We start from the raw sequence: 22886 nt of genomic DNA on the forward strand, positions 1-22886 counted from the left end.
TCTTTATCAATTATGTGAAACAATGCACTTTATATTTCTGTTGATTAGGTAATTTACTATGCATGCGGCACTTTAAGAATGTAGTAAATGCTGAGAAGATTATATTATGTATTATAAATCTAGAGATATGGTTAAGAAAAATATCAAATGGAAAATTTGCAATGGGCTGCATGATGTCCCGATGCTTGTTAGACTAGGTATTATCCTAGGTGGTTTCTTTTACCCACAATATATTACTCAGCCATTTATTTTGTACACTTAAGATGTTTGGGGAGTCCCAAACTTCGCATTATATTATATGGCGTGTCTTATACAGAACATCAAGTGCTTTGCGATCGGCGGAACTCCGCCTTTATTTGAGTGCCCCGATATTTTCTCTCTTTTATTAGGCCCACAATCTCAGCAAATGCTACTTCGGTTTCTTGAACCGAGTTACTATAAAAGAACTAGGTTTAAATTGGTGATGGCTGCATTTAAAGGATGGCGGTTTATACGGAAGCTTATCTCCTTTGGGCGCATTAACTTTTATACCCCTTGTCACTCTATGGAACTGCTTCCGTCAATATTCTGGGACCATACTATGGGTATATGGGGGCAAAAAGGTATATTAACTATAGGCAATTTGGTTAAAGAGGGCACAATCGTCTCGTTTCAGGAGCTAAAAGACACCTATAATCTCTCCCAACATGATTTCTTTAAGTATTTACAAATACGTGATTTTATTTTTAAACACCCAAATGTTTTACCACTTTGTCACAATAACTTTATTGATATACTTAAAAAACCTTTTCGTATTGGTACTATATACAATCATTTGGTGAATTGGTACAAGGACGATCTGGGACTGCAGGAATCCAAATGGTGTGATAGAATGGGCACACTGGTTGTGCCCTTTCAAGAATCTATTTCTATAGCGGATAAAATTATTCTGTCTGCCAACTTATACTCACAACACTATAAAACTTTATTCAACCTTTATCATACACCACTTAAAATGATGAAATGGGGTAGTGCTAACAACGGGAAATGCTATAGATGCCAATCTGATCAAGCAGATATTGTACATATATTTTCAGATTGTTCAGTGCTAAAACCTTTTTTTATATCTATAGAAAAATTTCTAGATCATATTACTAAGTGTGATGTTATAATCTCAAGAGAGAGATGATCATTTTTGGTTTATCTAACGATGATAATTAATTTCTAGGATATCAAAATAATAGATATGTTATATTTATGGCTATGGCGGTTGCGCGCCTTTGTATATCTTCAATGTGGCTGAAGCCAGAAGCACCTACATATGAAATGTGGCGTGCAAAGTTTTATAATGTTTTTTATTTAGAATATAATCTTTATCGTAAAGGATATAAAATTTGGCAGGCAATGATTGATCATTTGGATCCATGACAAAAAAAAACTATTGCCTTTTTTGGTGTCTTTGTCTTTTGTTATATATATTTGATTATGATTGTGTAACTGTCATACAGATCTCTTTGTTGTATGTGGCTTTGAACTGAATCAATAAAAAAAAAAAAAAATGTATAAGATGTTTCAATGCACATTATTCCTGGAAGGATTAGGCACTTTATTATGCCTACCACGCATTAAATAACAGAAAAGGCTGGAAAGACAATTTTATATTGACTATGAGGGAAACTGCAATAAGGGCCGAGATTATTACTATATGCTGTGACGATATGATTTTTTGAGTAAGTTCATTTTTGCAATCTGTGGTACGCTCACGAGCCGCTATGAATACACCTTAGAACATGTAATATATCTGCAATAGCTTTTTAATCAGTCTTTTTATAGAATATTGTTGTTTTTATACATGTAATGCCTGTTTAAGAGGATTTAATGAATATGTAACTGCCGATTTTGCACTTAGTCCGAAGTTTACAACTTGCGAATTTGCACAATGATACTGCTAGTCTTGCTGTTCGCCTAATGTATATACAGCACCTTATCTGCACTTTATTGCTATCCTTTGCACACTGGCTTTATGCTACTAATGACGTTAGACTTGACTTACCCAACCCTAATTTTATTGTTTTTAATGTATTTTGCTACTTGTTGATTGTATATTTTATGTCCTATTGGTGGTGGTGATTTGTACTTTTTTGGATATTTTATAAAGATCATTTGACTATTACTATATATGCTCGCTGATAATCTGGAATATGCCGTTATCAAGTGGAGAGACAATATGCTTCTGATTGTTATCTGCCTTATACTTTAAGTCTTTGTTGCTGTGGTGATGTTAAATGTAGCTGTATAAGGACTCCATACAAATTGTCACCTTAAATGCTAATGGCCTTAATAACAAAAGCAAAGCTTAGGCTATAGATGAATGGGTGAGAAGTTACTCCCCGGATATTGTGCTTATTCAGGAGATGCACTATACAGGTAAAAGGGAACCTACATATAAAGAGCTCAATTATGATGTCGGTCAGAGTTGCCTACGACCGACACCGTCGCAGTCTCGGAACCGACCGACCTCCGGCCGGCAGTCCCCACATCGCAATTGCAATGCGACCGCACATGGTACGAACGCATTCTTTCTTTTCTATATGGGAGCTTGTCCTATAGTTGTAAATCGCCAGTAGCACAAGCTCCCATAGAGATATGGGAGATTGTGGTAATCTCAGCACCAAATGGCAGGCACCTCAAGCTACCTGCCACTTGGTGCAGAGATTAACAAGCGGAACCATAGGTGCCCCCTTGTCCCACAACCGGAGGCGGCAAGGAGAAGGGGGACTCGCCTTCCAACAGGCTTTCCATGTCGAAAAGCCCGGCATGGAAAGCCTGTCGGAAACCGAGCATTGTAATCCCTACGGTTTAAATTCTTTATTGGTTTTCTGGTTTAATAAGAGGTACCTTACATGCATTTACATCAATCATAAACAGATTTCAGGATTCAGTTAGGAGAGCACATAATCATCGAAGTAATATTTCACATTACAGACATCGGCTTTACTATTGGCCTGCACTACAAGGGCCCTTCCTACGAATGATTTCTCAATAATAATAGACTTACAGTTGTCACAATTTATGTGCGGATCTTACATAATGCAGTACCCCTATTAGAGCTATATCAGGCATTGTTGAATATCCCTGGTTTCGTGATTTTGGGGGGTTACTTTAATCTCCTCAAAAATCCGAAATTAGATTAATCTTCTAACAGACATAAGAAGAACAAGCCATGAATGGTGAGTGCATTGAGGGAATGTATGCAAGGGTAGGATTTGATAGACTTATGGTGAGGAGAACTTCCAAATAAGCAAGAATATTCTTGTTTTTTGGCAAAATATAAATCCGTCATCAGATTAGATTATTTCATCTCGCAATCTGTAATTAATTTGTTGCAGGCACATCCAGAATGGTTTTTCGGACCATGCTTTGGGAAAGATGGAAGTATGAGGGATTGGAGTACTAAAAACATCTGGGAGATGTTTTTTAAATGAGGTTAATCTGGAGGATGAAGATTGGTGTAATGAACTGCATAGGGAAATAATGTGCCTTGTTTAGACTAATAATACCACTGCAAGAGTAGAGACTGTTTGGGAAGCATTTGATGTAATTCTATGCAGATATATAACTTCCAAAGATATAGAACAAAGGAAATGCCTAAGCGCACACAGGGCAAAGTTAGAATTAGATGTGAATTGGGCAAATGTACAATATTTACGTAATAGAAATATTACTAACAAACTTAAACAAGCAGAGATGTGCATGCAAGAATATCACTATGCTAGAGGGTATTCTGCTAACTCAGCATAGCTCCACAAAGTCTGAGGAGAGAGAATTTGCAGGAAAGTGTATAGCATGGCAAGTAAGCGAACATCAAGCACAAAATAAGGAAACAAAAACCTCGTATAAAAGATTCAGCGCAAATACAGGGTAGATTTCTTTAAACATTATAACAATTATAACACAATATAACACAATATATAGTGCGCAACAGGATATGGATATTTTAAGATTTACGGGTTTCTTAGCAATCTCTCTATTCCCAATTTGCAGATAAGCCAAGCGCAAGTCTTGGTAGCTAATATCTCTCTTAAAGAAATCGAAGACGTTGTGTAATCCTTGGCCAGTGGAAAGGCTTGCAGAGTAGATGGCCTGTCAGCTGAACTATACAAAATGTTTGCCTCTGTATTAAATCCTGAGCTTGTAAAATTAGCCAACCATACTTTAAAATGGGGTGAAATTCTGGTTTCTTTTTGCACAGCAGTTGTGATTAGCTTTTTGAAGAAAAACAAGGATAAGGAAGATCTTAATTCATATAGACCTATAAGCCTTTTAAAAGTAAATTACAAAATTATAACTAAACTTTTTGCAAATAGAAAGAGTAGTAGTTTAGGTTTGGTTATACACCTGGATCAGTTTTGTGCCTGAGAGACAAATATTTTTTAATACAAATTTTCTGATCAAGGCTTTATATTATTTCTAGAAAAACAAATTACGGCTCAGGTTATGTTACTAGACGCCGAAAAGGCTTTTGATTTAGTGTATTGGGAAAGCCTTTTTACTATCCTTGGCGAGTTTGGGTTCCCCTCTAAGTTTTAAAAAATAATTTCTTGTTATTATAATGGAGCTTCTGTGCAAATAATCATCAATTCCAGTAATATTGGTACTTGTACGGTTAACAAAGGTACAAGACAGGGCTGCTCTCTGTCACCTATACTCTTTGCTCTTTTTATAGAGCCATTAGCTATGGCTGTTCGTACTAATGTTAATATAGCACCACCATTGAAAGGGATGACCAATATTAAACTCTATGCTGATGATATAGCCTTGTTCTTAAACTCGGTTTAGAGAACCAAAAGAGAGTGTTTGAACTTTTCGAAGAATATAAATTATTGGGAGGCTATAAGATAAATCAATAAAAAACAGAGATTCTAACTAAATTTCATTCTTCAGTCAATCCAAGGCCCAAGTTGTAGCTAAGAATATAGGTTTCAGAAATGTTAACGATTTGTATATTTTTAAAATTATGTTCCCTTAACTAAGTAAGATTAATGGGCTGCTTGCAAAATCGATCAATTTACCTCTTTCAATAATGGGTCGTACATCTCCGATTTGAATGTAAATTTTACCTTTGTGCAATTTTTTGTGTGCTGCTATTCCTAATGCTAGGCAGATTACATTTTTTAAAGAGATGCAGGGTATTCTTTCAGCTTTTTATGGCCTAACAAAACACCTAGATTGGCAATGCAGTGCATTATGCAGGCCCGTGAAAGAAGGAGGGCTGGCCCTACCCATCTTGAAAGAATATTACTTTGTGAATTTTGCACATACAGCATATAGGTTTTTTAAGTCCCCAAACACAAGCATATTTGATCATTTTTTTCCAGAATTCTTTTTTCAGGAATATGAAATTGTCTATTTTTCACGCCTTATGAAAGTTCCTAACATAGTGAGATATAAGATTTCATAGTGGACAATTAAACGTAAGCAGCACATGTTTAGGCATTACGATATCCCTTTTATTAATGGAGTAACTCATTTGACAGATATATATATCAGAGATCAAATCCTTTTAGAGAAAATGTTGCTTCCAGGTGGGAGAGTAATAGGTATCATACGATATGGGATTTTTTGGATGCAGAATATTGGAAAAGCTGGAGCCTTGCATTAAGTATTTCAAAGCAGTGAAGCAATGGTCCTTTACTAAGATTAGACATTTTTATACAAGATATAAACCCCAGAGATATATTGGCAAATAAGGAACTATCCGAGTCCCTGATAGAATCTAGGACTTGCAGATCGATTAGCTGGTGGGTTTCCTCATTGCTCAAATACAAGGATGCTAAGCTCTACGAGAAGGTAAGTGATGAATGGCAGTCTAAAGAAAATCTACAGATTTCTACTGCAACTTGAGATCAAATAAACTATTTTAATTTTACCCTATTAAAAGGGGGACATTTGCATAGAATGCAATTTTATACCCAGTAGCTGCTTTATAGAACTCCGGCTCTTCTTTCTAAAATGAACCCTCCTATTTCTGCAAATTGTTTTAGGTGTACTCTGGGGGGAACTGGACCCATATTATATGGGGCTGTTCAAGATGAAGACAATTATGTGCTGAGATTGATCAGTATTGTTCTTGCACATTGGATTTGGAGCAGTCACTAGATGTTCCGACAGTAGTCTTGGGGTATTCATCTAATCTAAACATTGTCCTCTTACAAAAAAAGTGATTATACATTATTGTTTTAATAGCCAGATCATTAATCCTTCAAAAGTGGTGTTCTGAAGAAATTCAAAAATGTCAACACTGGTGATCCAAACTATGTAGAATCAGGCAATTTGAAAAGGGATAGGCATTCAAATAAGGATCTTACAGGAAATGTTTAAAGCTCTGGGAGGCATTTGGTTAGGAGGCTTTACTGACAATATATACAATGTAAAATTGTACGAGTTATTTTTTTATCAAGTTGGGGGGTGCTTTCCTGTGTTCTATTTTATGTTGGTTTAAAACATGAAATTGTCTGCTTTTTTTATCAATTGAATTTCTAAAGTTGTTTTTAAAAGAATGTAATCATGTGATTACTTCTTTTTTTCTTTATCTGATTATTGATTATGAAATGGATGAACCCTCTCAATGAAAAAGTATTTTAAAAAAAGAAAATCACCCCCAATCCTCTTGCCCTAGATTGAAAGGAATGGCCATCACAGTTTTCATGAAATGTCACCTCACCAGGGCAGACAATTCACTGATGGTTGTTTGTTACAGTTGCCCACAGTTTATGCTCCTTTTCTTTTGCAACATTCTTCTGATACCTGTTGTATTATACAGTAACGTTACAACAAATGGGTGAACCCAAAGGAGTCACTGGGACCTGGGTAACTAGTGGTACAAAGGGAAATGGGTCCCAGGATACAATAGAATGCACAGTAAAAACAGTTTAGTGACAAGATACAAAACACATAAAATCAACTGGAATGTACATTGTTATTTAATCACAAAGTACCAATGCAAAAAAACACTTGACCATTCAGCTTATGTTTGCAGTATATTGATTTAAGTGCCCAAAAGAGGGGGTAGGGGTGGGAGTGAGAGTGAAAGGAGGTAGTGCAAGGTTAAGTAGTGTAGTACAATAAAGGTCAAGCGTCCTTATTCAGAACACTACTTCAGAAACCGGCTGCAGCAAGAGCCAGAAACAAATACAAATCAATGAACAAAAGGATTTTAAGAGGTAACCATGCTTCTAAAAGAAGGGTAATGCAATTTTCAAGTTTGGGATAGAAGCTGGTGGAGGGATCTGTTGTCGCGTTTCAACCCCACGACAGGGTAGGGATGTGTGGGCCCTTACAGGAGGGTCTTCCTCAGGACAGGGGACACGGTAGGGCAGAGTCTCATGGGTCTTGAAGTCTCCCACGAGGTGAATGACGTAAATCACAGTCTGTGGTAAATAGAGGATACACTTGTGCATCATAGACTTCTCAAGGGTGAAGACATTAATCAAAACGCTCTGCCCGTTTGCTGGCTGCTACCGGCGGTGCTGGCAGCTACCCGCGGTGCTAGCTTGCGCATAAACGTCAGCCAGCACAGCCGACGTTTATGCGCAAGCTAGCACTCAAATACCGCGGGTAGATGCCAGCACCCGGACTGTAGATGTAGAATAAATGCATTTGATAAACATAATACACTGTTCTAATAGAAATATATGCGAGAGCGTTTAAACCATGAGTATAATGCACCCATACAAGTTAGAGTGCTGTATGCGCTCTATCAGTCCCCCCTCTTATGACTAGTGTCATACCATCAACATCTTATTCTCTTGCAGTTTTCTCCTTTCAGAAGAGATCAACCTAAACAGAGATTGAAGCTTGCTGTCCCTGTCTGAATTTTTCTAATCCTTTAAGATGCAGATAATGACTGTCCTGCAGTCGTTCTTACTGCTGCTCTCCTTTCTTCAAGGTGTTCTCATGATGGCGTGCCTTTTGCCATTTGTAAGCTTTGATGGCTCTCAATAATACAATGATACATCCCATTATTCCCTGTCCCAGGCTTCCAAACAAGCTTCCAATTTTCCCAAATCACTTGCCAATTCGTTCCCAAATCCCATCTGCAGCCAAATCACGCAAATCTTGATGTATCTCTGAAATATTACTGAAACATTTTTGTATATCCCGACTATTGTCAGGAATATACGTGCAGCACTCTTGAACTTTCAGTAATTTACAGACTCCTCCGGCTTTTGCCAAGAGGATGTCTGAGGCAAGAGAACTTTAAAGAACCATATCCCTTATCGAGATCATCTCCCCATCAATGAGTAGCAATATTGAGTTTATCCACTATTGTTGCAAGTTTTCTGATTTTCACATCATTCAAGATCACAACCACAATTAGAATCATAGCGCCAAAAATATCTCCAACAATTTCTCCAGCACTCCATGTTTTCCTCTGTGCACGCCTATTCCTTCTAAGGGCCATAGATCATCTACATGAAAGATTTTAGGGAATACCACTGCTAAGTAGCATGTACCATACCAGTCCCTTTGCAATTTCCCATAAGGACTTTTTCCACACACAAAATACACATTTGGTACTATGGGTAATTTGTCCAATAATGCCTTTCTTATTGCCTCCTCAATTAAGAAAATGTGTTCACAATCAATCTCACCCACAAATATTTTGTCAGAATAAGTTGATGGGTGTCTAATGCATAACGTTCCTTTCGGGTGGAAGTCTAAAGCTATTGCACCAGAACTTCCCTTTGCCTTATGATCTAATTCTTCGTGTGTCCATGGGATAACTTTATGCTTTGGATTCGGTCTAAATAAGGTCTGTCTATGTCGATCTTCTATCTGATCTACAAATTTCTTTTCAATGTCAGTTAACATGCAAGTCAAATTGTGTCTTTGAGCATACAATGTATCTAAGGTAAGAGTAGGCACAAAATAAGTAGACATCCTCTCTACTTCCTTGTAATAATCATACTTTTTCATGTACTTCAGGACTGAAACGTCTGAGAGTACTACATCATAATTTGAGAAATAGCTATCAAAATGGGCCTTACTATAAAACATGCTCAGCAACACACTACATGGGATGCCATAAGTCAAAGGTAAGTGATGATATTGGATGCCCTCTTCTACTGATGCTGGTAATTACATAGACACATAACAATCTTTCGCTTCCATTGTATCCACATATTCATACAAAAAACGAGCATATGCATTCAGCGTGACGTCTCCTTTTGACAAATCTCCGTGTAGCATCTGACTAGTTTCTCTTATCATATCTCTATCTTTGGCAGATATACCCTCTCCTATGTCTACGGTAGTTGGGGTGGGTGTCATTTCATTATTTTCAGCATTGTGAGACCCAATCAAGGATGTAATAATCACCACAGATATGATAATAAGCACTACAACGATAAGGGTACCAATTATGCATTTCTGCTTGCGTCCTGACTTCTCGGACTCCATTTTGAATCTCTGTGTTGCCTTGAAACGTAACTGAAGTCAACAAAGTCTCTGTTTTCTTTGCTTTGCTTCTTTGAGTTCTTTATAATGTCTTTTTTATTTCCTTTCTCTGTTTGATTTCGCCATGTCCGGTTCAATGGTACTAAACCTATTGCAGAGAATTAGTCAGCCCTAACCCTCAATTCTTCTCTCTACTGAAAGTCCCTAATTTTAAATCTTCTTCTTCTTAGGGCTAGGTTATCTTCTTTCTAAGGCTAATAAATCTCTTTTTACAGTTCACTCTTCATCATTTATGATATCAGATCCAACCATAGCAAGAAAAAGCTGTAGTATTTCAGGAAAAATTTCTCCCGTTTCTTGTGCGGTTGTCTGGCGACCAAAAGTAGGAAAAGAACCTGGTTGAGGATCAAAAAGCGTAACCCACTCAGCCTGGGTGGATCGGGAACTTTCAGAGTCAGGATTCCGAAGGCATCAATTCCAGGGACTATCAATTGGAGTTCAATTTTCAGAGTGCTCTCTCCATGACTCACTGTCCCGGTCCCCAGCCTCACGGATCACTCCGGTCTCTGCATCTGCAGCCAGGTACGTCCACTCAGGAGATGCGTACTTTCGAGACAGTACTCTCTCCCTTCTGGATCGTCTCAGACTATCTGGTCTTTCTTCAGTTTCAGTTTGATCGGATTCAGATGTTTCAGGAATCGGAGCGAGATTTTTCTCAGATGCAAGCCTTATGTTCAGCCATTCTTTCTTTGTTGGCCACCTTGCTGCTGTTGCGTTTGCTCTCCTCTCTTCCTCTTGATCTGATCCCTTCTGCCTCAGGCTTTTCACACTGCTCTGGTTCAAAGTTCACCTCTGCAATATTGTCTCTTTCTGAGTCTGACTTGACTTCGGGCTGTCTGATTTATTCTTTCTTGTTCCACCTCATCAAGAGTTCTTGCACTCTGATCTGTTCATTCAGTTTCTGTTGCACTCTCAATTACATTTCTGGGAACAAAAAGAGTTGCGTACTCAACAGGTTCTGGGACTCTGCGAATATGTGAAGCGTGAATCCGCTTTGGCAATCCTCCACACGTCACCGCTGTACTTGTGACCAGAAGCACCTGATATGGACCTTACCAGCGAGCATCAAGGCAGATCTTCCTCATGTGCTGTCGAACAAGCACCCAATCACCAGGGTTAAGATCATGCAGCAGGTCTCTCGAGGTGGGTGCAGTTGCAGCCTCGACCTGGTTGGACACAGAATTAACCACATCAGCCAGTCCCTTACAACAATCCATAACCAAATCACCTGTGATGTTTATCAGTGCTGTAGCTGGCACCATAGGCAGTCACATAGCTCTTCCCATCAATATTTTGTGGGGAGAAAGCCCTGTCCTCCTATCAGGAGTACTACGCAGACTCATCAGCACCAGCGGCAACGCATCAGGCCATTTCAATGAAGTTGACGAACACACCTTTGACACCCTCATCTTGATTGTGCAGTTTATCTGTTTCACAAGACTAGAAGCCTCAGGCCTGTAGCTACAATGCAGTCTCTGATCAATTTTCAAAGCGGTACACAATAATTTAATGAGTTCGCTATGGAAGTGTGTTCCTCTATCTGTCTCCACCGAGGTCGGGAATCCAAACCGCGGTATCAGTTCCAATCAGAGAAGTTTTGCCACTGTGAGACGGTCACATCATCTAATTGGATACGCCTCAACCCAACGTGAAAAGATACACACCACCACCAAAACATAACGGAGCCTATTGCATCTCGGCATCTCAATGAAGTCCACCTGTATTCTATTGAAAGGTCCTCCTGATCTTCCAATGTGACTCATTGCAACCACAGATCTTAAGCCCACATTCGTTTGTTGACACGTAAAAAAAAAAAAAAACCTGCCTTGCCATTGGGCTCAGTGAACAGTTAGGTAACACCGCCCTCTTATCTGTCGATACCCAAATGCTATCTTCTCTCTTTTCATATCCTGCTCTAACCCATGATGCGGCTTCCTCCTCTGAAACCTCATCCCATATATCAGCTATAACCAACAACATGCTGAGCTCGGTCTCTTCTGTGCTTTCTCCTACGTACTCTCCATTGAAAACCCAAACATGTAGTGCACAAAAACGAGCTACTTCGTCAGCATAGTTATTACCCTTGGTGACAAAATCTTCTCCTTTATCATGAGCTGCACACTTTACTACAGCTAAGGCTTGGGTCTCTGTAAAGCTTCTAATAGCTAATAGATCCATTTCGGATAGGGGATCCTGATTACGTTAAAAATCCCATTTGAGACCATAACTGCCCAAAATCATGACCCACTCCAAACCCATATTGGCTGTCCGTATAGATGGTCACTTTAACTCCATCTGCAATAGTACAGGCACATATCAGAGTAATAACTTCAGCTACCTGAGCAGAGTATACTCTATTCAAACAAGCAGCTTCAACCACCCCCCAAGATAGTACAAACAGGAAAAGCTGCTCTCAATCACCCTTCATTGTCTCTTAGGCATGAACCATCAACAAAAAGGCTCAAATCAGTTTTGGGCAACAGTTCATCGACAATGTCAGGTCTGGGTTTGATAGATAGTTCAGTATCATCCAGACAGTCATGCTCTACGCAATCTTCTCCTTCCTCTTGTGGAAGAGGCAACAGCGTAGCAGGGTTCAAAGTTGTACGTTTTAGTGTCACATTTTCAGAAGCCAATATAACCTGCTCATACTGTGTAAGTCTATTGTTTGTTAAATGTTGAGTTTTTGTCCTTGTCAATAATAGTTCTACTGAATGTGGCACATACACAATAAGTGGGTGACCCATTACTATGCTTTCAAATCTCTCAATGCTGACACCTGTTGCAGCAACAGATTTGAGACATCCGGGCAACGCAGAAGCTACAGGATCTAATGTAGCTGAAAAATAAGCCACTGGTCTACGGGCACCTCCATGTGTCTGTACAAGGACCGCTAATGCACATCCTTCTTTCTCACAGCAGAAGAGCAAAAACGCTTTATTGTAATCTGGCATTCCCAGAGCTGGGGCACAACATAGGCTCTCTCTCAGCTCATGGAAGGCTCCCAAGCAATCAGCATCCCATGGTACCGGATCACTAATGTCTTTTCAAGTAAACTTCAAAAGTGGCTTTGCTTGCAAGGAAAAGTTTGGGATCCACTGTCGACAATAGCCGACCATTCCCAAAAACATGCAGACTTCTTTCTGAGTTTTCGGAGTTCCCATATGCAGAACATCTCTATGAGATCTGGTGACACTCTTCGTTTTCCTTTTTCAATTCCATGCCCTAAATACTGTACTTCTGCTTGACAATACTGAAGTTTGTTTGGAGACACTTTGTGTCCATTCTCTGACAAATGATTGAGCAAAGCCACTGTATTGATCCTGCAAGCATCCTCAGTATCTGACGCAACCAACAGGTAGTCAATATATTAGACCACGACTGAATTCTGAGGCATCACCAACCCTTCAAGATTCTTTTTCCAATACTGGCTAAAGATGGAGGGACTTTCTGTATGCCCTTGAGGGATTCTGCACCATGTTAACACACGATCGTCCATCCTAAAAGCAAAACTATATTGGCTATCTTCATGCAATGGAATGGAGAAAAATGCCTGACACAAATCGATGACTGTAAACCATTCGGCCTCACATGGTATCTGAAATAGTATAATAGCTGGATTCGGTACCACAGGACAACATGGGATCACAATTTCATTGACCCTGGGCAAATCCTGCACTATTCTGTACTTGCAGCTAGGCTTCTGTAGTCCCATTATAGGTGAATTACAGGGACGTCCTCTTATCTCCTTCAAAATGCCTTGTGCAATCATGGACTTGATTACAGGTCATATTCCCGCCACAGTTTCTGTGGTCAATTTATACTGCAGGATTCGTGGGTATTCAGCATTGGGTTTGACCTGTATCTTAACTGGTTCAACTCCTCGGATCAATTAAGCATGGGCGGATCTAGCGGATCTCGCGTACGCGAACTTGCGGATTTACGGATTCGCAATCCGCGAAGATCCGCGAACTCTAGCGGATTTGCGGATTTTCCCGTTTTTTGTGTTGGCGCGCGTTCGCGCCGATTTTGGGACAAGTTCGCAATTGCGAACTTACTTTTCGGCTCGCAACGGCCGCGACTATGTTGTTTCAACGTCTGGTTTATCATCACAGGTTCACAGCACCCTCTGTTTCACCACTGCCACCCTCTGGGACACCCATGCCACCCTCTGGTACATCCTCACTGCCACCCATTAGGTTTATTTATCACTGTAGATTATGGTGGTTGAAAAAAGCAAGCACACCTGCCCTTCTTCAACTGCCATCAATTAATTTGTGTTTCATTAATGTGTCAGTAATTTTGAAAGTTCCAGTCTGGCTGGCACCTGCTTCCTTCCTTATCTGTAATTTGCTTTTTGTTGCAGTGAAATTTTTTTTTCACAGGACCTTTATGGTCTACTTGTAGCTATTCTATGAGCCTGCTGTTTGGGTCATAGCAGGGTCATAGAATAGTTGCAAACTTTGGAGGGGCCCATCAGGAAGCACTACCTTGAATGTTACTAATGTTAAGTTTGAACTTTTGCACCTGCTCATTGCTTTCAGTTTAGCTAAAATCGTTTTTTTCTGCAATTTTGCGCGTTTTTTGGGGCGCGAATCCGTGCGAGATCGATTTCGGAAGCCGCGAATACGTGCGAATACAAAATTGTTTTTTTTGCGACGTGTATGTTCGCGTGATCTTGCGCGTGTTCGCGAGGCGCTTCTAGCTATACGTTTGCCAAGTTACCCTATCGGTCGTACACGGGCGCGGCCATCTTGTTGGCGTGACGTAATTCCGTTTCCGCCCGCTATGTGTAATCTCGCAAAGTGTGCTGCTCGCTAGTACAATTTCGCGCGTACTCGCAAGGAAAATCTCGCGCGAACTTACCCACGCGGTCGTGAACGGGCGCGGCCATCTTGTTTCTCATTCATTGCTATGGTTCTGGGCATGCTTTCTCTATCCTCTCTCAATCTCTGCCATCCTTTGCTTGTTTGAAGTTTTTTTGATCTAATTTTACTTATTATCTATCCCTCTATTTTTCTAGCTCTATATTTTTGTGTTTTCTGCAGCTTTTAGTTACTTTTAAACTACTTTTTTAAACTCTTTTCTTTTCTTCTTCACTATTCTATTTCTTGTTTATCATTTAACTCTATTTCTGCCCAGACCATGGTAAAGGGAGCCGGGAAGCACCCTGAGAAGGGGAAGGGTCCCGCACCCCGTGCCCGGCTCCCGTGCGGGCGTTTAAGGGGGGAGCAAGTGGTCCCGAGGGAGATCTTCAGCGCGGAGGAAGTGGCGGCACTGATCTTCCATGTCCAGCGCCGCCTCCCCAAGACGATCCTGGGAGGCGGCAAGATCGCGACCGGCTATGGCATCCGGGAGCGTCGCAAGCGGTGGGAGAAGGTGTGCCGGGCCATGTACAAGATCTCTGGGGTCCGGCGCACATATAACCAGGCCACCCACCGCTGGACCGATGTCATGGACCGGGAGCGGGACTTGCTGGACGCGCTCGGCGTAGAGGTCCCCGGGCTTGGTGAGTAGTAGTAGTAGTACATTTACTACTCTGTTTTATCCTGCTCTGTTATTTGCAAATCTTTGTTCTTTACCAAGAGCAATAATGCTGCCGATTACATTGAGGTAAATTATATTTCAAAATCTTCTATGCATTTCAGGTGCACTGCTCTCCTTCTCAGTAGCCTTGCTTGCTACTATGCTTCTTTGTTTTGTATGTTGTGTTCAGAAGCATTTCATTGGCCTGAGAAATTATGTATGAGTGTAGTGTAAAGAAAAGAACTGCGTAATGCTAGACAGTAAGGGTCATATTTTCAATTACCGGCGCATCCCTGCAAAGTAGCAGGGATGCGGCAGTAATTGTGTGCCATGCCACCACCACCCATTGGCCCAAAACGTCACAGAAGCCTTACGCATTTGTGCCGTAAAGGCAGCGCATTGCTGGAGTTGCGTGCCAACGATGGCGCAGCTCCAGCAATGCTCTGGGGTACCCTATCTCCCCAATGCTGCATCAAGCCGTACGTCGGCTTCAAGCGCGCAGGGTTTGAGTCATGCATCATTGTCCTAAAAGTGACTGATTGACATCTTGTAGATTTCCCTCAGCCACTTTTAGGATTCGTTCCTGCGCAGGTACGCCCTCCCTTGCGCCGGAACGCCCCCTGATGGCGCAGGGCTTTACAACGTGATGCATCGCCCATATGCCCATATGTGTTTTTTTTTAATATATACGCCGCACCAACACCATGGCGAGTCTTTTGTTCTGCCGCTGCGTCAGAAAAGGCACGCAACAATGGAGGAAAATGAGCAGCAACTTCCGCAAGGGACTTCTATCAGCCCCAACAGACTGAAGTCCAGTCCTTCCTTTAGACACATGGCTATAAGAAGAAATAGTGGCGGTGGTGGCGGGTGGATTGATAGTTTGAGTATTCACTGATCTGCAAGCAGGATGGACTTTGTCTGTCACGTGTTGCGCACTGCTGCCTGCAGTGCCAGGCCTAGGCAAACCTCTTTAGTAGTCTGTTTATTGAGTTACATAGGAACTTTCTAAGTCAACGTTCCGCAAATCAGGCAATACGAATAACGTAGTATACCACATGAGATAGATCCCGTGGAATAGTTGTCTATCTATTTGCTATTTTTCCAAAATATGTTGTTATTGTTCTTTTGAAATGTTTGATTTGGTTGAAAAATCTCATCCATGTTTTCTGGTTTTTCTTTCTTTCATGTTGTACATCAGCTCCCCCCAAGGGCAAGAGGGCACAGGAGGAGGGTGCTGAGGATGCAGGCCAGGATCGGGCAGGCGAGGGCTCCTTTGCTGGCCCCAGTAAGTTTACATTTTAATAAACAGTACCTATTTTTTCCTAGCGTTCCTCATTCGATTTTTTCTAAATCGTCTTTGATCTTCTTGTAGACTGGATATAAATTCTTATCCTGCCTCGAATATGACTCCCTGTGGTATTACTAGACTATTCTTATTAGTCTGTCTGTGTAGCTAACTAAGATTGGACATTTGGCAATTCCATTGGACTCCCATTATATTCAGCAATACCTCTATGCACTGTCTCCTTACTGACTAGATAGTGTGGCAGAGTCATTCAGCTCCCGAAGTCACCGATTATAGATCCCCAATGATCTCTAGATTATCGTACGCAGGACAAGAGAGTAGTACGGAGTCACAGCACAGTCAAGAAGTGTCAGAGGCACTCATGCTTGCAAAAATTCCAAAACCTTTAGCTCATCCACTCTAGTCTAGAGGAACAAAAACCACAGAGTCTATTTAAGTTTAAAAGCTTTATTAAAAGTAAACACATTTATTAAAATCTACTTTGTCATAAAACTATTTAACTGAAAACGGAAAAGTGGTTAGTGCTGACGATTAATTGGACACATTTCTTGTGGTCGAGCCGAGCTCTCACCTGGTTTGAACTTGATCCTGGTCGTGTTCTTAGGACTCAGGAGTCAAGCTTCTGTCTGTTAGGAGAAAAAGTGGTGCGTGTTAAAAATCAAAAGCAAGCATTCATCAGTTGTGCATAAAAGTGCAGCAAGACAACAGCCTTCCCTGGAAAATGGGACATTTTTACTATGGAGTAGACAGTCACAAATTATTACATTGTATTCTGTTTTTTTAACATTTCTCCTAGACCAAATATTATATAGTAGTGAGTGGTGTATTCTAACATTCTTAAATGTACTTTGTAGGTGTAACATCTGGTGACGGGGCCAGCGCGGAGGTGGCTGTGTTGGACCAGGACTCGGAGGCCTCTGGGGAGGAGGCGGTACAAGAGCCGGCGGACGTTCCTGTGGGGGATCAAACGGTGGTGGCGGAAACAGGTAAGCTATATATTCCTTACTTATTGAGATTGAAGACTGCATAGTGTGCTTTCTGCACGGGTGTATTACAATTACAAATCAACCAGGTAGTAGCCTCCTCGAAATGTACTTCGACTTAGCTGTGAAGTTTTTGGTGAGAAGAATCCCAATAAGTTCTTAGACGAACGTGATGGATGGGATGAACGAAAAGCGAAAGAAGGGTGTAAGTAAGTGGGACGCGAACTTGTATGATGGCTGGCAAAGAAGAACGATATGTGTTTGCTTGGCCCCCGAGGTGGCTGGGAAGGAAAGAATATGGTATGGTGCATGGCTGGGTCAATGATGAAGCAAGGATGGGTGGAAGGACAGCAGCCTGGGTGGGTGAAACAGAAACTGTATGTGTGCGTATACTTTGACTGAATGGATGCCTGGAGCATGGTATTCTCTGACTCTTAGATAGCACATGTGTATCTAGAGAGAGTAGATGGTCGCCAGGTGAAGTAAGTGTTACCTTGAAGAGCATGTACCACCGCACCCGCACGTCCGTTCCAGTGCAGGGAAGGCAAGGAAAAGAAATTGTAAATGTGTCCAATACTACCATGAATAGTAGCAGTACTTTGTATTGCGTTTGCATTCACAGCATATATCTGGTTATTACGGTGGACACTCCGTACCTCTCTTAATAACTTTAGTTTACTTGTAGTACGTCATTCATGTGTGGGTGTATCACTGTTCACTCAATATTAAGCAAAGCACCTAAAGTCATCTCATCTGTCATTAAATACGTCCCATGTGAAGTGATAGATAATCAAATTAGTTAGCTTCTTCATTTTCCTTTTCTAGTACTCATTTGCACTGTAGGGTGAAAGGTAAATTAATTAAGCAGTAGCCCTTGTAACAGAGTATTCTCAGTGCCACCCGTAATAGAAAAGTAATAGCTTCACCACCTGCATGTACTGGACCGGTACAGTAACGCAAGTCTGTCTCACTCATCATGGTGTGCAACTTTTTTTCTCGGGTGCAAGTTCACTGTGCTGTCCATGTCATTCTGCCGGCTTGCATAAGATAACGTACCCATTTCCCTAAACAAGAGAGAAGAAGAAGAATAAGACTGGTGTACTGTCATAGTCGACTGTAATGGAAGTCCATAGTGGTCGTAGAATTAGTTCATTAAACTACCACTACTGTTAGAGCAAGGATGCAGAAGTGGGAGGTTACATAGATACTGTCCTCAATAGTTATGTACTGTGCTTTCAATTTGCTACTTGTACTCTGTGACCCAACTTTCGGCTCAATCACTTTGTGTTATTAATAAGGAGCATTGGTTACAGACTATGTCTTTCTTTCTTCATATAGTTGCTCCTTCCAAATCAACAACAAGGAGGGAGCAGGCTAGATTGGCCCGGCAACGGAGGCTGGAGGCCACAGTCGCCGAATATCGGCGGCTGGTGGCCCTGGAGGAGGAGGAGGAAACGCAGTCGAGCGGGGCAACAACGACATCCTCGACTGTGACCACTGCATCCTCCTCCGTGACTAAGCCAGCGGGACCGAGCCGGGCTAAGAAAGACGACCGCCACCGCCAAGCAACCGAAATACCAGCTGCCCCCCACAGGAGCTGCAAGGACCGCCAACGCCACCTACGAGTCCGCATGTCCAACCTGGAGCAGGAGGTCCTGAGGTATAAGAACTTGGTTAAGGGCCTCCGCTCCGAGCTTGCCACCCTCCGCAAGGAGTATGATGCCCATGCCGCATCATGCACCAGCACCAGCACCCTCCAGTAGTGGAGTGTCCCTTGCCCTTTTTTTATAGACTTTTGGGGGGTGGGATTTGGGAGTTGGGATCGTTTTGGGACGTTTCAGAGACAATCGTTGGGGTTAGGGTGGGTGAGGGAGATTATTTTGTTAGGGCTAAATAAATATATTTTTCAACTTTATCTGACCATACCTGTTTTTTACTGCTTTTCAGTCTGGTGGGTGGGGGGCGGGGGTGTAACAGTAACTTTGTTTTCCTGAACAGTCGTAGGACTTTAGTAGTACAACCGTCAATCTCTTGTCTACTCCGAAATAATACTCCATTATACTACCTCCCACCAAACGCTTATCTTACCTGTAATTTGTGTTAGAAATTAGGGCTAGGCCCAGGGCTGGCTCCAGGTGAAATGGGGATTAACGTTGTCAATCCTGGGCGGGTGACATTTCCTCATTGCGGTGGTACTAGTGGTGTGACACAGTGGCAGTTGCATGCCTATGGAAAAAAAGAAAACGAAACCTTGTTTGTCCTCCTTACTGTAGCATTACAACGGTTACGGTACGATCGAGAAAATAGCAGGTGACAGTACACTAGAACAGTGCCATAATGTAGCCTAACAAATGGTAAAGTATTTGCTTGCAAGTATAACTAGTACTTGCGTTGAATTTATTTGACATTGGCTACTACTACTAGAAGATATAGTACTGAAGCTGAGTAAGTCTAGAAGATATCCTCGTATTCCTTCACCAGCCTGTTGCTGCTATGACCTTATCCTCCCCAGCAAGTGTGTGGAATTATTGATGTCATTTTAGTCAGACATCAAGCAAAACAACACAGCCCGGGGGAAGAGGGTTAGGGTTTGTAAAATGGATGGGAATGGGGGTTTCTTTTTGGGTAGGTTTTGTTGAGAGAAGAAAAAAAAAGCAGAGCATGGACAAACAATAATTGAAGATACAGACAATCTTTGGTTACAAACTAAAGGTAAGCACATGCAGTCACACTCATAGAATAAAAGACAACAATGGATACTGTATCTGTATTGCGTATGTTGTTGGAGTTGTCCTGTTGAATTTGGTAAGTAATAAGCATGCAGCAAACAATTCCTCTTATTGGCGGCACTCCTCCATTCCAGCTGACGCTTCGTCCATCAATGTGGTGACCACTGACAGAAGACACCCTGTCCACTGCCTGCCTGGCGGATGTTGACTGAAACCCGGCCTGTAATTATTGAACGGAAAACAGGAAGTGCTATTACAATACCACTGATAAATAAATAAAAGGTATGTACGCTGTGTGGTGCAAAAAGTCACACTTTGATTTCCCTAATAGACAGTACAATATTTTTGAAATTGCGTGCTCTGTCTGAGTCACCTTTTTAAGGATCAATAAGTATGGCCAAAATATTATAGCGGATCTTTCCCCTCAAGGTAGGTGTACTACTGTGTTTTAGAACAAAATTTGACCTTGAAAAAAAGGCTGTTCCTTATGGATTTTGTCCAAAACACTTCTATCCGGTATTAGACCTTCCCAGGAATGCCCCAGGCAAGACCCGCCAACCCACCCGCAAAAAACCACCCGACAACACCCCCAAACAGCGAAAAAGCTAAATCTCATACTTATATCTCTCGGCCTTCTGTCCAAATGCGGCGCTGTTCAGCTAGGTCATCATCATCAATCATCATAACTCCTGTTTTCCACCACAGATTTCCTGAAAAGCAAATGCAATCAAGATTAGACTGTCGCAGCAGTGCTTCGACAGAGACCCCGGCCGCAACCCACCCACGAACAGCAGGAAGCCCCCCAAAACGCTACATTGAGCAAGATGTCAGAAGAAATAGCAAAAAAAAGGCTGTTCCTTATGGATTTTGTCCAAAACACTTCTATCCGGTATTAGACCTTCCCAGGAATGCCCCAGGCAAGACCCGCCGGCGCCAACCCACCCGCAAAAAACCACCCGACAACACCCCCAAACAGCGAAAAAGCTAAATCTCATACTTACAATATCTCTCGGCCTTCAGTCCAAATGCGGCGCTGTTCAGCTAGGTCATCATCATCAATCATCATAACTCCTGTTTTCCACCACGGATTTCCTGAAAAGCAAATGCAATCAAGATTAGACTGTCGCAGCAGTGCTTCGACAGAGACCCCGGCCGCAACCCACCCACGAACAGCAGGAAGCCCCCCAAAACGCTACATTGAGCAAGATGTCAGAAGAAATAGCAAAAAAAAGGCTGTTCCTTATGGATTTTGTCCAAAACACTTCTATCCGGTATTAGACCTTCCCAGGAATGCCCCAGGCAAGACCCGCCGGCGCCAACCCACCCGCAAAAAACCACCCGACAACACCCCCAAACAGCGAAAAAGCTAAATCTCATACTTACAATATCTCTCGGCCTTCGGTCCAAATGCGGCGCTGTTCAGCTAGGTCATCATCATCAATCATCATAACTCCTGTTTTCCACCACGGATTTCCTGAAAAGCAAATGCAATCAAGATTAGACTGTCGCAGCAGTGCTTCGACAGACACCAAAAATTACCCACAAACCCCCGGAACCCCGCCAAAGAGCACCTCAAAGGCAAGCAAGTCAGCAAAAACGGCAAGAAATTTCCACCTCATATTTGGTCCAAAACACTTTTGTCCATTATTAGAGCTTCACAGCAATGGGCCCAAATCCGTCAACTCACCCGCAAAGAAGTACAACACCCCCACAAGTGCTGAGTCTTTCTTCAATGGGCGTAATCCAGCACTCTGCTTGGAGGGAAATCACAGTCTGGAGGAGGAGGATAGAGGAGCATGTTCTTCGGAACTTGTGAACCTGAGGAATGTAGACTGCGGCACCTTCAAAGCAATAAGCAAACAAGTGAAGACAGTTCTGATGATGGTCTTGTTTTTGGGATTAGGTGATTAAAGTTTGAATTTAATTAACTGTGCAAAACAAAGAAAGAGAGACACAAAGCACACAGGAATAAAAGTGAATAAGGACGAAAAAGAAAGTTCTTGATTGATTGTCTCATTTTCAGGGCTCGGTGTCAGGGAATAAGAACAAGATTTCGTCATCATACTCTGCGAATTCAGGCTGGATGAGGTCAGTGCCACCGAACAGAGAAAAAATCCCCTCATCTACGTTGCCGTCCTCCTCGTCTTCATGCGGCGTGCTTTCTCGTACTTTGTAATCTGGTGGTATGAGGTGCTGATTCATCTTGATCATTGTCAGCCGCTCCACATTTTTGGGCGAGAGGCGGCTCCGTTTGGGAGTTACAATGCCACCAGCAGCACTGAAAACACGTTCAGAAGACACACTTGCGAGTGGGCAAGACAAATAGTTTATAGCCAGGTTGTAGAGCTGTGGCCACAATTGTTTTTTGCCATGCCAATACTGCAATGGCTCCTCATTAAGAAAGACCACTGTTGAGTCATTCATATAGTCCTGCACCATCGACTCAAGGTCATCAACGGTTCCTCCACTTTGCTTACTTTTTGCTGTGGCTGTGACATTTTTTCGAGAACCATACCCAAGCAAACTTAGCCAATCCTCTACAACAGCCACTGTTTTTGTTGTGTGTGGTGCAAATGATCCAGTTGCCGGTGTCTTTAACGGCTGAGAGGTCACTTGTGCCCCAGCCACAGGTGCAGAAGTGGATTCTTGTGACTGGGGATGGCCTGCTGATGCTGATGCTGATGTACTGGCTTCTCCTTCAATAACCTGCCGTTCTTTTTCAAACCTCTTGGCTGACAAGGCTAACCAATGTTTGTACTTTTGAACATCTGCATCATCAAAAGGAAAGAATGCTTCGCCTGCCAGCGCCTTTTTGTAGCGTGGATCCAGAATAGTAGCACAAAT

Source organism: Lissotriton helveticus, chromosome 5_1 (assembly GCF_964261635.1).
Source record: "Lissotriton helveticus chromosome 5_1, aLisHel1.1, whole genome shotgun sequence".
In the NCBI taxonomy this organism is placed as follows: domain Eukaryota; kingdom Metazoa; phylum Chordata; class Amphibia; order Caudata; family Salamandridae; genus Lissotriton; species Lissotriton helveticus.